The sequence below is a fragment of the Bos taurus genome, chromosome 15 (genome assembly GCF_002263795.3).
Source record: "Bos taurus isolate L1 Dominette 01449 registration number 42190680 breed Hereford chromosome 15, ARS-UCD2.0, whole genome shotgun sequence".
NCBI lineage: Eukaryota > Metazoa > Chordata > Mammalia > Artiodactyla > Bovidae > Bos > Bos taurus.
In genome coordinates, this window is record NC_037342.1 from 47,695,398 (window position 1) to 47,712,485 (window position 17,088).

Here is a 17,088-nt window from a genome sequence, read left to right on the forward strand (position 1 = left end):
ACATCTGTCCAGGATGTTCATGCCTCTCTGTATTACTCCTGATCCCCTTCCACCACCCTCTGCCAAAAAGTTGAACCCCGAGGATAAAGCCATGAGCCATTGCCAGATGTCTTCTGAGAGTCAAAGTTTAAAACACACGACAAGAATGGAATATGAAATTTGCTTGTCATCCTCACCAGAGAGTCCCTCTATAAAAATATCTCCCTCCAAATATCTGTGGCCATTTGTGACATGTTCACTTTTCAGCCACCATTCTTATCAGGAAAGGATGAAGAAAAGGCCTAGTCAAAAGACTTAACTGTCAGGGAACAAAGAAGAAGGCAGCTCCTTGTGATCAACCCAAGGTCCTGCCAAGATATCTATCTAATTTCCTCAGTAAGTGTCTCCTCCTGCCTTCCAGGTAGATATCTCTTTTTTGAAATAAGATCCCATCTTCGCAGCTTCCTGCTTCTCCCTCTTCAACCTCTTCAAATATGATTGGAGCATTTTTTGTGAGAAAAGAATCAGATCAGAGTCAAGAAAGGGTCTTCTAAGCAAGACTGTAGACGATAAATGCTGGAGGAATCAAGCTGATTTCCAAAAAATAAATAGATAAATAAACTTTACATAAACTGAGAACAGTAATTGGAATCTGATTTTGAAAAATACTGAGGTGGAGAATATATTTTTTACAACTCAAGAGATAGAAATCACCATCTTCTCTCACCAGAAAGAAGACTGGTTCTTTTTGTTCTAGAAGAAACCTGATTCTAGAGTGGGGGAAAAGTATACCTCAATCTTCCCAGTGTCCTAGTTACCCTCCTGTTCAATGGGGTAATGAGAACTTCTCCTGGGCACAGTTCTCCACCTATTAATACAAGATGCATGAATGTCTACTTCTGACTAAGAGTCTGTATGTAGGGCTATTACTCTGTAAGTGGGTGAGTGCACAGAAATGTTTTTCAGATATTAGAATGAAAGAAAAAGAAGAGAGAAATTCATGGTGAAGCATATCCCCTTCAGGGATCATAGCCTTGTCATGGTGAAAGGGGTGCATAACTCAATGAATCTATGAGCCATGCAGTGCAGGGCCACCCTAGATGGATGGGTCATAGTGAAGAGTTCTGACAAAACTGGTCCACTAGAGGAGGGAAAGGCAAACCACTCCATGAGAATTCCATAAACAGTCAAACTCTGAGAGACGATAGAGGACAGATGAGCTTGGCATGCTTGTGGTCATTGGGGTTGCAAAGAGTGGGACATGGCTTTGTGACTGAACAACAACAACATAGGAAAGAAAGAATCACAGGTCTTAGGTTCATGGTGACCAGGTAGTTAAAGTCCAATGCCAAGTAGAGATTTCCCCTTAAGTATCATTTTCTGGCCTTTCTTTCCTCCATTCTGGTCTCTTTCCTGGTACTGTTGGGCAACGTCCTCCATGAGGAACGTGTGGTGACCACGGTACTCCTGGGACCACTCGCAAAGCCAGCAAATGAGCTTCCCATCTTCCTCACAGAAGAGCAGGGGTTTTCTCCATGGTGCAGAGATTTCTGTCTTGCTCCTCCAGGCTCCCCTTGACCTCCCTGAACTTCTGCACTATGCTGGCCTCATGCCTATTAGGCCGCAGGTTCCAAGGCTCATAACTGAATCTGCACACAAAAGAGTTACTCTCTCCCTCTTGGCCAATATTTGACTCCTTGTCATTTTTAGTTGTGGGGATTTTCTCCCTGGGACTTGGAAACGACGGACCTGAAAGAATGACACTCAGAGAGTCTCTTGCAAGGACTGACAAATTTATTTCTGCAGTCGAGCCTTTTTATAGAAGCAGGAACAAAGAGCTTAGAGTATATGGCTAGCAGAGCGTGTACGGGGTTAAGACATAATCAGTAAAAGATATTTCAAGGACAGCGCATCCTAAATGACCCAGGTATTTGTCCCATGACCCATTTTCTCAAGCAACATCTTTAATGTTTATTATTAAATCTTGGCGCCGAGCATAGCTAAAGGCAGGAGATGTTTTTCAGCCAGCAGCACGCAAAGCCGGGGGACTTCTGGCCCTCCACCATTTTCTCAAGGACCTTCTCCTACATGGCTATTTTGTGCTGTGCTTCCTAACACGTCCTCCTTTTGTTTTTAGTTTAAGCACGGCAGCTGCTAGTTGGGCTCTGTTGTGAGAGGCACGGAGTCTTGAGTAGAGACATCTGTATCTTATAATCAATGACAGAAAAAGTAGGGTGATTAACACATATATAAAAATGTTTCTTCCTGAAAACCAAGTTCTAGGGTCTAGGGACGATAGGGTTTTAGTTAAAGTATCATAAAATTGAGTGCTGCACAATTCTTTAGGTACCTCAACTTGAAAATTAGCAATTTGTTGTTTCAACAGATTGATGTCTAAACTTGAGTTGTCTGTGAGATCCTGTAAATGTGCTTTAACTTTATCCCAAGGAAACTCAGTGCTATTATAAGGCATGTTAGTCAGACAAAAAGACATAAAATTCCAGTGACAACATATATGTGTTTGGAAAGTCAGTTGCTGCACTTGATCTCCTAAGTGGATAACCACAGTTTGTAACTCATTAATTCGTGTTTGTAATTGCTGATCTATCTGGGCTTGTCGAGTCCAAAGATCATGAGAGTCTTTGTGCCATGCAGTGATAAAATCATGATTTTGTATAGAATTGTGTAATGCCATAGCAGACAGAGTTCCTATTGTAACAATGGGTATTAGACTAAGAATGCCAGCAATGATCCATCCTATTATGCACTTCGACCTTTTCAGACCATTTCTGAGCAGAACTGAAAGGAATACAGAGTCGGTCCATGGTTCTGTTAAATTGACAGAAAGCCACGGTTTAGACCTCTACTTGACTATAGTGACGTTGGCGTTGTGGTAAGAAATAGTATGGTTTAAACATGTATATAAAGCACAAGCTGTACAGTTAACAATTTTAGCAGAAAGATCTATATCAAAGTTACCTACAATAAACATATACAGGAGGTACACACAGGATTGGATATAACCTGTACTGTTATACATAAAGGTATAGTTTTGGGGTTTTAAAGCCTTTGCAGTCCCATGTAAATTGGCAAAGTGTTCCAGTGCAGCAGGAATCTTCCAAATATGCCACTGTTCAAGTCCTATAAGAGGGACTATAATTCTGGGCCGAGGTGGAGACAACCCTCCATAATACCAGTTTAACAATACATCCTTGTCAGTCCAAAAAGCCAATATTGGTCTTCTGGAATCCCCACGTGTTGAGTCTATGATACCAGGAACAGCTATGATTTTTTTCTTGCTCCTCAGAGCAATTCACAAATAATCCATGGGCCCCCCAATCCATGAATTTGAATATGGATTGATTTTGTTGTTTGATAGAAACTTTCCTGAACTGTCCCTGACAGTCAGACCAATATAGTGGTTGATTTGATCGTTTCTTTCTCCAAGATACAGAATCACATATTAGTTCTGCAGGCTAGAAAAGTGAGTCAATATAGTTAGCTATTTATCCAGTATAATGTCTTTCAGAACCATTTAAGAGGAAGGATGCAGTTGCAAACATTCCTATACTGTAGGCAGAAACATTGTGTACAGAGTAAGCCCACCATTGTGGGAATATAGTCATGGACAAAGAGTGAGCTCCAAAGCATATAGGTAGTGTCTTGAATCCAATTGAAACAATTATCTTTTTACCTTCATCTTCTTCATGAATTGGCCTCTGCATTGACCATGGGGCAGGGAAGTGCAGACTATCATTGGTGAATACCACAGGGACCTTGTCAACCCAATCCACTATGGATAACAAAGGTGGATTAGGTATATATGCCCAATAAACATATTCTGCACTTACCCTAGAGGAACAGGAAAGAACAGCTAACATTGCCGGAAACAGCTTATCTGGAGTCATAGGAGTTCCAGTGTTCTTCAGTGTTTGCTCAGCCTGACGAGTCATGTTTTTCACTTGAGCCCATGTCGGGTAAGGATTCAGATGATGGCATTTCCTCACTGGTTCCTCCAAGGTCATTGATGAGACGCTTTACATCAGCTTTGTTACTTGCCGAGGGAGTCCGGTCTTGGGGTCCTTCTTGGTAACGGACATGGCGAAGGGGAACCCAGATTTCCTCTCCATCTGCAATGAGAAGACCATAAGCCTTGCCTAGGAGTCGTAAGATTCCTGGCAGCCACTGATAAAATTGCTTATATCATATTGGTGTATTGATTTCTAATTTGCTGTTTTTGTCTTCTGCAAAATGTCTATCTGCATGAGTGTCAGAATTATTTTTTGTTAGGTTTAAAAAATTTAGGGAATAAAGAGTTAAAGATAATAATAACTGAGGGTTCATAGAATAAGAATTGTATCTCCTATTCCAAATTTCCCCTTTCTGTTTTAATAAATGAGTTTTTAGGGTGCAGTGGGCTCTTTCAATAATGGCTTGACCCTGAGGATTATAGGGTATTCCTGTAATGTGCGTTATGTCCCATTCTGATAAAAATGAAGGAAATGGATCATAAGGCAGTTCTATTTCCAGTTTTCTAAGGAATCTCCACACTGTTCTCCATAGTGGCTGTACTAGTTTGCATTCCCACCAACAGTGTAAGAGGGTTCCCTTTTCTCCACACCCTCTCCAGCATTTATTGCTTGTAGACTTTTGGATCGCAGCCATTCTGACTGGTGTGAAATGGTACCTCATAGTGGTTTTGATTTGCATTTCTCTGATAATGAGTGATGTTGAGCATCTTTTCATGTGTTTGTTAGCCATCTGTATGTCTTCTTTGGAGAAATGTCTATTTAGTTCTTTGGCCCATTTTTTGATTGGGTCATTTATTTTTCTGGAGTTGAGCTATAGGAGTTGCTTGTATATTTTTGAGATTAGTTGTTTGTCAGTTGCTTCATTTGCTATTATTTTCTCCCATTCTGAAGGCTGTCTTTTCATCTTGCTTATAGTTTCCTTTGTTGTGCAGAAGCTTTTAAGGTTAATTAGGTCCCATTTATTTATTTTTGCTTTTATTTCTAATATTCTGGGAGGTGCGTCATAGAGGATCCTGCTGTGATGTATGTCGGAGAGTGTTTTGCCTATGTTCTCCTCTAGGAGTTTTATAGTTTCTGGTCTTATGTTCAGATCTTTAATCCATTTTGAGTTTATTTTTGTGTATGGTGTTAGAAAGTGTTCTAGTTTCATTCTTTTGTTGACCAGATTTCCCAGCACCACTTGTTAAAGAGATTGTCTTTAATCCATTGTATATTCTTGCCTCCTTTGTGAAAGATAAGGTGTCCATATGTGCGTGGATTTATCTCTGGGCTTTCTATTTTGTTCCATTGATCTATATTTCTGTCTTTGTGCCAGTACCATACTGTCTTGATAACTGTGGCTTTGTAGTAGAGCCTGAAGTCAGGTAGGCCAGCAATCCCACTGCTGGGCATACACACTGAGGAAACCAGAAGGGAAAGAGACACGTGTACCCCAATGTTCATCGCAGCACTGTGATGATAATAGCCAGGACATGGAAGCAACCTAGATGTCCATCAGCAGATGAATGGATAAGAAAGCTATGGTACATATACACAATGGAGTATTACTCAGCCATTAAAAAGAATACATTTGAATCAGTTCTAATGAGATGGATGAAACTGGAACCTATTATACAGAGTGAACTAAGCCAGAAGGAAAAACACCAATACAGTATACTAATGCACATATATGGAATTTAGAAAGATGGTAACAATAACCTTGTGTACGAGACAGCAAAAGAGACACTGATGTGTAGAACAGTCTTATGGACTCTGTGGGAGAGGGAGAGGGTGGGAAGATTTGGGAGAATGGCATTGAAACATGTAAAATAACATGTATGAAACGAGATGCCAGTCCAGGTTCGATGCACGATACTGGATGCTTGGGGCTAGTGTACTGGGATGACCCAGAGGGATGGTATGGGGATGGAGGAGGGAGGAGGGTTCAGGATGGGGAACACATGTATACCTGTGGTGGATTCATTTTGATACTTGGCAAAACTAATACAATTATGTAAAGTGTAAAAATAAAATAAAATTTAAAAAAAATGAATGAAATGAATGTGAGGTGAATGCAGGTCCATTGTCTGTTTTCAAGACTGAAGGAATCCCCATAACGGGGAAGGTGAGTAAGAGTGCAGAAATGGCGTGTTTGCTGGACTCTGAAGAGATAGGTACTGCCCAGATAAAGCCTGAAAATGTATCAACTGAGACAAAAAGCAAAGAAAACTTTCCTAAGGAGCAGTGAGTGAAGTCAGATTGCCAAAGGGAATTAGGCTGTTGCCCCCAGGGATTAACTCCTGAAATCATAGTCCGTAAATGCAGAGGGGCGCAGACATCACAGGTTTTAATAATATGCCCTGCTTCAGTGAGAGGAATATGGTATTTAGGGTGCAACCTGTTAGCATTGGTATGAAGATTAGCATGTTCGTCACTGGCAGACGTAAAAATGGGAGCTATGAGACTGTCAACAGCATCATTTCCTGCAACCGGAGGGCCAGGTAAACCCTAATGAGCACATATAAGAGCAATAAAGAAAGGTTTCGTACATGAGAGAATTAAAGCTTGAGTCTGTGAAAAGAGAGTATATAATTCTTCATAGGTTGTATAAAAAGGTGGTAACAAAATCGGGAAAAAGGGAAGCAAGGTATTTGGAATCAGTATATATGTTGAAGGATAATGGTTGAAGCAACAAAAGAGCATATAAAGCATACAATTCAACTCTTTGTACTCAAGAATAGGTAGTGGGTAATTTCTCTTTGATATCAGGGCCGACAATCCCTGTTATGCCTTTCTTGTTGCCATCAATGAAATAGGTGGGTGCATTGGAAATAGGCTGGGATGCAGTGATATTAGTTATAATGAATTTAGTACATTGTAGAAAGTCCCATAATTTTCCTTTCGGCAAATGAAATGAGATAACATTTTGAAAATCATTTAATGCCATTTGCATGGTCAGCTTATATTGTAAGGCAATTTGCAATTCCTTTTTTGTCAAGGGGACGTGTATTGCATATGGATCAAATCCAGTCAAAGTTTGTATATGGCTTCTTCCTGACATAATTAATTGCCCTATTTTCTCAATATATGATATAATTTTTTTAGACTGTTTAGTGTGTAAATATACCCATTCTATTGGGCTATGCTGAGCTATAATTGCTGTGGGCGAATGTTCAGTGGGGAATATATATAAAGAAACCAGTTGATCATGATCTAGCCGAGTTGAAAAAGATTGTTGAATGTGTTTCTCCATTAAAGCTAGCTCTTCTCTGGCCTCTTTTGTTAGTTGACTAGGGCTATTATGGTTAAGGGATCCCTCTAAAATTTTAAATAGATTTTGTAAGACATAGGTGGGGATGCCAACAGATGGCTGTAGCCAATTAATATCTCCTAGCAATTTTTGAAAATCATTCAGCGTGCATAGAGACTGCATAGAAATTTGAGTTTTTTGAGGTTTGATTTTAGATTCTTCCATAATATGTCCTAAATAATTAAAGGGTGCTTTCAATTGAATTTTATCTGGTGCTACAAGCAGGCCCTGATTTTGAAGAGCAGTAGTAACTTCATTATATAACTGTTGCAGAGTTCAGATTCCAGAGAGAGGAGTATATCATCCACGTAATGAATTATAAATGCAGTAGGAAACTTATCTCTAATAGGTTGTAATAAAACAGATATGAGATATTGGCAAATGATAGGAGAGTTCATCATTCCCTGAGGTAGCATCTTCCATTGAAATCTTTTAACAGGAGCCATGTGATTTATAGAAGGAACTGAAAAGGCAAAACATTTTCTATCTTTAGGGTGCAGAGGTATAGTAAAAAAGCAGTCTTGTAAGTCAATAATAACTATAGATCATCCTTTTGGTACCATAAAAGGGGAGGGCAATCCGGGTTGTAAGGGCCCCATAGCTAACATGGTATTATTAATATTTCTTAAATCTATCAAAATTTGCCATTTTCCTGATTTCTTTTTTATTACAAAAACAGGGGAGTTCTATGGGGAAAATGAAGGTTCTATATGAGCTTTTTGTAATTGTTCATTTACTAATTGCGTAAGAGCTGCCAATTTTTCTTTAGTTAGGGGCCATTGAGGTGTCCATATTGGGGTATCAGATTCCCAATTGAGAGGCAGCGGTGTTAACTCAATGGCCCCCATTAAAAAGGTTCATTCAAAGAAATTGTGGCTTTCATTTGTTCAAGAAAATCCCATCCCCATAAATTGATAGGGATATTAGTAATATATGGTTTAATATAAGCTACAATTTGATCAGGGCCATACACTTGTAAATAGGATGCACTGACAAAAGTTTGTGTGCCATCAGTTTTATTTACTCCTAGTAGTCTAGAAGGAGCCATAACCTTATCCCAATCAAGGGGCCATTCTGTAGCTCTAATGATTGAAATGTTAGTTCCGGTATCTAGCATGCCTGTGAAATTTTTTTTTCCCATATGTGTAAAGTGAGCATGGGTTTCTGATGTTCCTTTAATAAGGTGGATAGTGCAGCAGTAAGGTTGGTACTGCTAAAGCCTCCCTGCCAAACTATATCAGATGCCTTCATTGGTTTGACATATGGCTAAAGTAATAATTGTGCAAAATGTTCCCCTTTTTGTAAGTATATATTTCCAATTTTCACAACATTTACCATAATATGTATTTCCCCTTCATAATCTTCATCCACAGCACTGGTCAATACCACTAAACCTCTCATTGTGTAGCTACTACGTCCCAAAATCAGTCCCACTGTCCTGAATAGAATCGGGCCGTAATATCCAGTGGGAATTTTGTGGGGGTTGTATAATTCTATTAGTTCCATGTCATAAGGACTAGTTATATCAATGCAAGCACTCTTAGATGTGGCTGCTTGTAGCGTCATAATGCTGGGTCCTCCTTTTGTAATGGGGCTAGAGGATGGCCCCTTTGTTAGTTTCCCTGTTGTTCTTGTTGTGCACCGGGGGTCAAGGTGTTTCCATCCTTATCAAATTTAGAATGACATTCATTCAGCCAATGGAACCCCTTTTTACATCTTGGACAGATTCCTGGGGGTCTCTTCTTATTAAAAGTAGTATTATTTTTTCTGGCCTATGTTGGCATGTGGCATTGTTTTTTCATATGGCCGGGCTTCCCACAGTTAAAACATTTGGCATTAGCAGCTTTCTGTACATTAAAGGTTTCTAATGCCGCCAATTTTGCTCTATGGGACATAGATCCGATATCCTTACATGCTTTCAAATATTCCATAAGAGAGCCAGTTTCTCGAATTGGTCTGAGCATGGATTGACATTCCTCATTAGCGTTTTCAAAAGCAAGTTGTTTTAAAATAAGATTTTGTAAAGTCACATCCTTAATAGATTTTTCAATTGTATCCTTTAATTTTCCTATAAACTGAGAATATTCCTCCTCATGTCCTTGAATAATCTTAACAAATGAACCATCAAAGTTAGTGCTATCAACCTTTGCCCAAGCCCTGCAGGCAGTTTCTTTAATGAAATGCCACATCTCAGGGGTAATATTAGCTAATTGCACCATTACATCGGCCATGGTCCCTGTTCCAGTAAGTATATCATAAGTTAAATTGGTGGGGTTATCACGAGATTGCTGGTCAATTATCAGTTGTTGGGCCTCATCACTAAACTACATTTGCCACTGCAGTAATTGTTGAGGATTTAAAATCATCTTTGCTACTTGAAAAAAATCATATGGCATCCAATGGTCAGCCCATCCTCTGAGAAATCCTACACAGTAAGGAGAAGTAGGTCCATACAGAGTACATGCTTTCTTAAAGTTAGACAACATGCCAAAATCTAGATTAGCCCAAGTATTTTGGCCTTGGGCAGGTTGATTAAACTGTATTGGGAAAGCGAAAGCGCAAGCAGGCATTTCCCAAGGAGTGAAATGATTAGTATGAGCAAAGTTAGCAACTGCAGTTACAGGCAGAGCAGAAGGAAAAACCTCAGATTTGGGCTGTCCGTTGAATGAAATGACCTCCGTTCTAAGTGGCTTCAGTTTTGACACATCCTGTATATATATGTCTCTAAGTTGTTTTTCTGAGGATTGTGTCTGATTGAGCATAACATTCTTATATTTCAAAGCACCTTGCATATCTTGTTCCTTAAGCTCATATTCATGTAAAGACTGAATAGTCTTTACTTCCAAATCAACGTTATGCCCTTCAATTTGTTCTATGATAGCCCCTATGAGTGACCATGTAACCCTTACCGATATGCTCACAAAACATTACTTTTAACCCTTTTCTATATGTCTAGATTGAGTGTCCCCTCTGCTGGACATGAGTGTCCCTTTACTGGAACATGAATTGTTCCAGTAAAATATGATAGCAGTCATTCAACTGATCTCTTGAAACATTAACACCATTTTGTTTCAAAAAAAATGATGCATTATAGAAATGAAAGGAATTTTACTGTTATGTTGTCCCATCCTGCTTGCCCCCTTCTGCAGGGGCTCGTTGCTTTGTTCAGCCTTCCTTTCAAGTCCCTGTTCATGGCGCCACTTGTGGGAATTTTCTCCCCGGGACTTGGAAATGATGAATCTGAAAGAATGACACTCGGACAGTCTCTTGCAAGGACTGACAAATTTATTTCTGCAGTCGAGCCATTTTATAAAAGCAGGAACAAATAGCTTAGAGTATAGGGCCAGCAGAGCGCGTACAGGGTTAAGACATAATCAGTAAAAGATATTTCAAGGACAGCACGTTCTAAATGACCCTGGTGTTTATCCCATGACCCATTTTCTCAAGCAACATCTTTAATGTTTATAAATCTTGGCACCAAGCATAGCTAAAGGCAGGAGATGTTTTTCAACCAGCAGCACGCAAAACCAGGATACTTCTGGCCCTTCCCCATTTTCCCAAGGACCTTCTCCTACACGGCTGTTTTGTGCTGCACTTTCTAACAGTGGTGATGCAGGCTTGGTAGAAGCTTTGCCCACAGTCAGGGCTCAAGCATTCTATCAGAAGCTCCAGGAAAATGGGGCAGGTCACTTCCTCCTGTAAGTTCACCAGGATTACTGAAGCCATGTTAGGAAATGCCTGCTCCTACTTCTCCTGGCTTCTGTGGGTTCTCTTGCTCATGGATCCCAGCATGATTGGGAAAGTTAAAAGCGGGAGAGTAAGGAAGGTAGACATACATGATACTAACATGATATAAATCAAGTGCAGTCCAAAACCAAGTTACTGAAGGACATGAAAGCAAGTGAAAAAACAAGGGAAAGAGTTTGATGACCTGGTGAAAAGAACATTTCATGATAATTTTAAGCACTTTACTCACTCATATCACATGACAAGTTCCATCTTTATGTGTGTAATGATTTTCATTATTTAATTTTACTAAACAAAAAGGTGATCTGAGACGTTTTCTACCAAGATACTTGTACGACTCACCATCTATCCTGCTTTTTCATTCCTATGCCCCCAAATTATCCTCAGTGTGTGTAGGTTGAAACCTCTTATGCCTTTGGGCATACATACCTGGTCTTCTCACATGGAATGGTAGCCCTGATTTTGATACGACTCTCTCTCATACTTCAATAAACCCTTTCCTTACATATTCTCTCATCACAAAGACCTGCTGTAACTAAGTTGTTTACAGTGTAACTACTGCCATCATTTGCTTTTCCTTTGCAATTATTTCTATCATCATGATATAATATATGACAATATATCATATATATGATACAATACATGGAGGGAGCAAACCTTCTATCAGATGTGTAACTAGAAATAGTGACTTACAAACATCTGAAATACAAAGAATAGAGATGAACTTCATGTATTTGAGATCATCCTTCAGAGGCCTGTCTCCTCTTCCACTCAGTTAATCAAGTGCAGATAACTTCATGGACCCAGTGATACCCAGAGCAATGCAGAAGTAGGGGTAAAGAAGTGAGGACCTCAGAGCAACTGAGAGTTTCTGGGAAGTCTTGAGTATGCAAATTCAGATTTCACCTTGGCCTGGAAGTAAGCCAAGGACATTGGTAGAAGTCTGAAGATGTGACATGCCTGAGAATTGTGGGGAGAGATATGGTGTATATACTCATCAGATCACACATGTCAGATACATTAAAAATATATATAGAAATAGATGAAAGCAATATTAGTCTTGAGAAAAATTCTCAAAACATTAGGCAACATCGTTCAACTAATTATCATTGACAAATTATATGCTAGCAATGAGAATAATATCAATAAACACAAAGATGAATCTAAACAGAGGGTTTAAGGAAGAAACATTAAGATGGCAGTGTAGGGGGATATCAGGCTTACCTTTCCTCACAAATGTAAAAATTTACAATTACTTATAGGATTCTCAGGGCTCCCCTGGTGGCCCAATGGTAAAGAATCTGCCTGCAATGCAGGAGACATGGGTTCAGTCCCTGGGTTGGGAAGATTCCCTGCAGAAGGGAATGTCTACCTACTCCAGTATCCTTGCCTGGAGAATTTCATGGACAGAGGAGTTTGGAAGGCTACAGTTCATAGGGTCACAAAGAGTCAGACATGACTGAGCAACTAACACTACTTGCAGATTACCACACTAAATATATAAAAAACCTCTAAAGTCTCCACCAGGAAATCTACTAGAACTAATAAATGAATTCAGAAAAGTTTCAGGATACAAGACTAATATCCTGAAATTGGTTACTTTTCTGTACACTAATAATGACCTATCAGAAAGAGAAATTTTTTAAAAATCCCATTTATAGTCACATAAAAATAATAAAATACCTAGGAATAAACTTAAGCAAGGAGGTGATGACCTTTCCTCTGAAAACTCTAAGACCTTGATGAAGGAGATGATTCAATAATAGCAGTTGCAGATTTCAATAATTCCCTTTCAGTTTTGAGAGAACAGCTTGTATGGAAAGCATCAAGTATATAGAAAACATGGAAAGTTCTATATAAAGTGAGAGTCAGAAGCTTATAAGTATTTTTAAATTACCAATGTACTTTTATCTGTATATCTTCTCTGGAGAAATATTTAGACCTTCTGCCTTTTTTTTTTTTTTTTTTTATTGAGTTGTTTGTTTTTTGAACATATAGCTGCATGAGTTGTTTGTGTATTTTGGATATTAACCCCTTATCGGTCACTTTGTTTGCAAAAATTTTCTCCCATTCTGAGGGTTGTCTCTTTGTTTTATGTTTCATTTCCTTGCAGACACTTTTTAAGTTTAACTAAGTCCCATTTGTTTATTTTTGTTTTCATTTTTATTATTTCAGGAGGTGGTCTAAAAAATATATTGCTGTGAATTACTTGAAAGTCTTTTGCCTATGTTTTCCTCTAAGAATTTTACATTGTCTGGCCTTATAATTAGGGTTTTGATCCATTTTTAGTTTATTTATTTATTATGTTAGGGAATATTCTAATATCATTCTTTTACATGTAGCTGCCCAGGTTTCCCAGACCACTTATTGAAGACACTGTCTTTTCTCCATTGTATCCTTGCCTCCTTTGTCATAGATGGATTGACCATAGGTGCATGCATGAATTTATTTCCAGATTTTCTATCATGTTCCATTGATCTATATTTCTGTTTTTGTGCCAGAAGCATAGAAAATGCTTAACTAACCACAACTAATCAGAGAAATGCAAATCAATAGTACAATCAGGTAGCACCTTACACCTGAGAGAATGGTCATTAAAAAATAAAAATCTACAAACGATAAATGCTGGATCAGGTGTGGAGAAAAGGGAACACTCCTAGACTGTTGGTGGGAATGCAAATTGGTACAGCCACTATGGAGAATAGCATAGGGCTTCCTTTAAAAAACTAAAAGTAGAACAATTATATGATCGAATAATTCCACTCCTGGGGATATACCCAGAGACAAACATAATTCCAAAAGATTCCATAATTCCAGTTTTCTTTGTAGAACTATCCACAATAGCCAGGACATGCAAGTGATGTAAATGTCCATTAACAGAGGAATGGATAAAGAATATGTGGTAAGATTCGGTTACATATATAAATACATTTCAGGTAGTGGTTTTCAATGATGCTGGCTAGTCGTGGAAGAATGAGAATTAGGAGAAATTATAAAATAGATGCTAATTGTGCAGTGATGACAAATGAAAACTCAGTAGTCCTCCAATTCTTGCTAGTGTTTGTAGGTCAGCTGCTAGTACACAGAATAGGCATTAGCTAAGGGATTGAAATGTTATGCTTTGTTATTTTGATGTATACAGTATTGGGGCTTCCCAGGTGGGCACTAATGGTAAAGAACCTTATGCCAATGCAGGAGAGACGTAAGAGACAGGAATTCAATTCCTGGGTTGGGACTGAACCTGGGTTGAGAAGATCCCCTGGAGGAGGGCATGGCAACCCACTCCAGTATTCTTGCCTGGAGAATCCCACAGATGGAGGAGCCTGTAGTGCTATAGTCCACAGGGTCACAAAGAGAAAAACATGACTGAAGCAACTTAGCTCACATGCACTAAGTACTGAGATAATTGCTAAAATCAGAACTGGAAAGACTAAGGCCTGTGCATCCACTGAATTATTGGGAATGGACCGTAAGATTGCATAGGTGAATAAGAAGTATCACATAATTTGATATGAAGGGGAGTTTTGATAGAGTTATCTGAAGTATACTTTGAATTTCCTAAAAGATGAACTGAGAATAGTATTAACATTAATGATGCTAGAATTAGGAATAAGACACCCAAGATGTCTTTGATTGTAGAGTATTGATGAGGTGGAATTTTGTCTATATCAGATGAGATTCCTCCTGGGACATTAAGGCATAAAGGGAAAGGTAAACAATTAAGAGAGAGCAGTTTTATCAACTGAGAATCACCCCCAGACTCATTCAACTAGACTAGTATCCATGAAGAGAATTTCTGGAAAGAGATTTGTAATGACTGCCGTACATCAGGAGGATATTTGACCTCAAGATGTGGCATAACCTATGAAAGCTGTGGCTATTACTGTGAAAAGTAGATTAATTCTGACATTTCAATGTTTCCAGGAAGAGGACGGCTAGAATTTCTCAGGAAGTCCTGGCTAGAAGTAGGAGTACTCCTAGAGGTGAGAACTCAGCCAGTGTACCCGAGTTAGAAAGTTAAAATACATGTGTGTGCTGTCGCTTCAGTCATGTCTGACTCTTTGCAACCCTATGGATTGTAGCCTGCCAGGCTCCTCTGCCCATGGGGATTCGCCAGGCAAGAATAATGGAGTGGGTTGCCATGCCCTCCTCCAGGAGATCTTCCAGACCCAGGGATCAAACCCCCATCTCTTGTATCTCCTGCATTGACAGAAAGGTTCTTTACCACTGGCACCACCTGGTGGAAGCTAAGGAAGTGAAGCACAGTGGGGACAGTGCTCTTTACTAACACTGTCATTGCTACTGCTGCTGCTAAGTCGCTTCAGTCGTGTCCAACTCTGTGCAACCCCATAGACGGCAGCCCATCAGGCTCCCCTGTCCCTGGGATTCTCAAGGCAAGAACACTGGAGTGAGTTGCCATTTCCTTCTCCAATGCATGAAAGTGAAAAGTGAAAGTGAAGTCGCTCAGTCGTGTCCGACTCTTAGTGACCCCATGGACTGCAGCCCACCAGGCTTCTCTGTCCATGGGATTTTCCAGGCAAGAGTACCGGAGTGGGGTGTCATTGACTTCTCCGAACACTGTCATTAGTCATCTCCAACACAACCCCACATTACGCCCCCAACTCTAAGTTTCATGAAGTCAGATAAGGACTTTATTTTACTGAATAATGCCTAAGGTGTATAAAAGAGTGAAAAATACAGTTCTACAGATGTAAATGTGACTACAATTTAACTGAACTGAACATCTTGATGATAACGCATCTATCTACTCTTCTTCATGTAAACACAATTGCTATATCACATAATGAAATTCAGCAATTTTTATGGTATTATGAACAAAATGTGGTTCTTTTGAGAAGGACTGGCCAATAATTATTCCTATCTCCTCTTTTCTTTCTAAAATTTACAAGATTGTTATTTAATCTGTCTCCACTACCACAATTTAACCACAGTAACTCTTACTTTGGCCTAAGATTTTCTCAAAGGAGAAAAGGGAGGGCCAAAGGGAGAAATATTTCACTGGATTCCTCTCTAGGCATGACATTTAATGACTGGAGGTTAAATACAGAGCCTTAGTTCAGTTCAGTTTAGTCACTCAGTCATGTCCGACTCTTTGTGACCCCATGGACTGCAGCACGCCAGGCTTCCCTGTCCATCACCAACTCCCAAAGCTTGCTCAAACTCATGTCCATCATGTCAGTGATGCCATTCAACCATTTCATCCTCTGTTGTCTCCTTCTTCTCCCACCTTCAATCTTTCCCGGAACTAGGGTCTTTTCCAATGAGTCACATCAGGTGGCCAAAGTATCAGAGTTTCAGCTTCAGCATCAGTCCTTCCAATGGATATTCAGCACTGATTTCCTTTAGGGTAGACTGGTTGGATCTCCTTGTAGTCCAAGGGACTCTCAAGAGTCTTCTCCAACACCACAATTCAAAAGCATCAATTCTTTGGTGTTCAACTTTCTTTATAGTCCACCTCTCACATCCATACATGACTACTGGAAAAACCATAACTTTGACTAGACAGATCTTATTTGGTAAAGTAATGTCTCTGCTTTTTAATAAGCTATCTAGGTTAGTCATAGCTTTTCTTCCAAGGAGTAAGTGTCTTCATGTCATGGCTGCAGTCACCATCTGCATTGATTTTGGAGCCCCCCCCCCCAAAAAAATAAAGTCTCTCACTGTTTCATCATTTCCCCATCTATTTGCCATGAAGTGATGGGACTGGATGCCATGATCTTAGTTTGCTGAACGTTGAGTTTTAAGCCAATATTTTCACTCTCCTCTTTGCCTTTCATCAAGAGGCTCTTAAGTTCTGTTTTGCTTTCTGCCATATGGGTGGTGTCATTTGCGTATCTGAGGTTGTTGATATTTCTCCGGGCAATCTTGATTCCAGCTTGTGCAGAGCCTTCTGGAGGCTTATAAATCTAATGCTTTATAAAACAAACAAGCAAATTATCAACCAAGGAAATTGGGTCAGTTCAGAGAGTCAAAGAAAGAGTATAAGGATGGATATTGGATCTGTAGAAGAACTGGGAAAAG

General features: G+C 39.5%; 1 pseudogene; it reads right to left on the minus strand.

Moving 5' to 3' along the window:
* Positions 1-1,060: 1,060 nt before the first annotated feature.
* On the minus strand, positions 1,061-11,025 carry LOC107133470 (tripartite motif-containing protein 5-like; annotated as a pseudogene).
* Between the last annotated feature and the right edge of the window lie 6,063 nt (positions 11,026-17,088).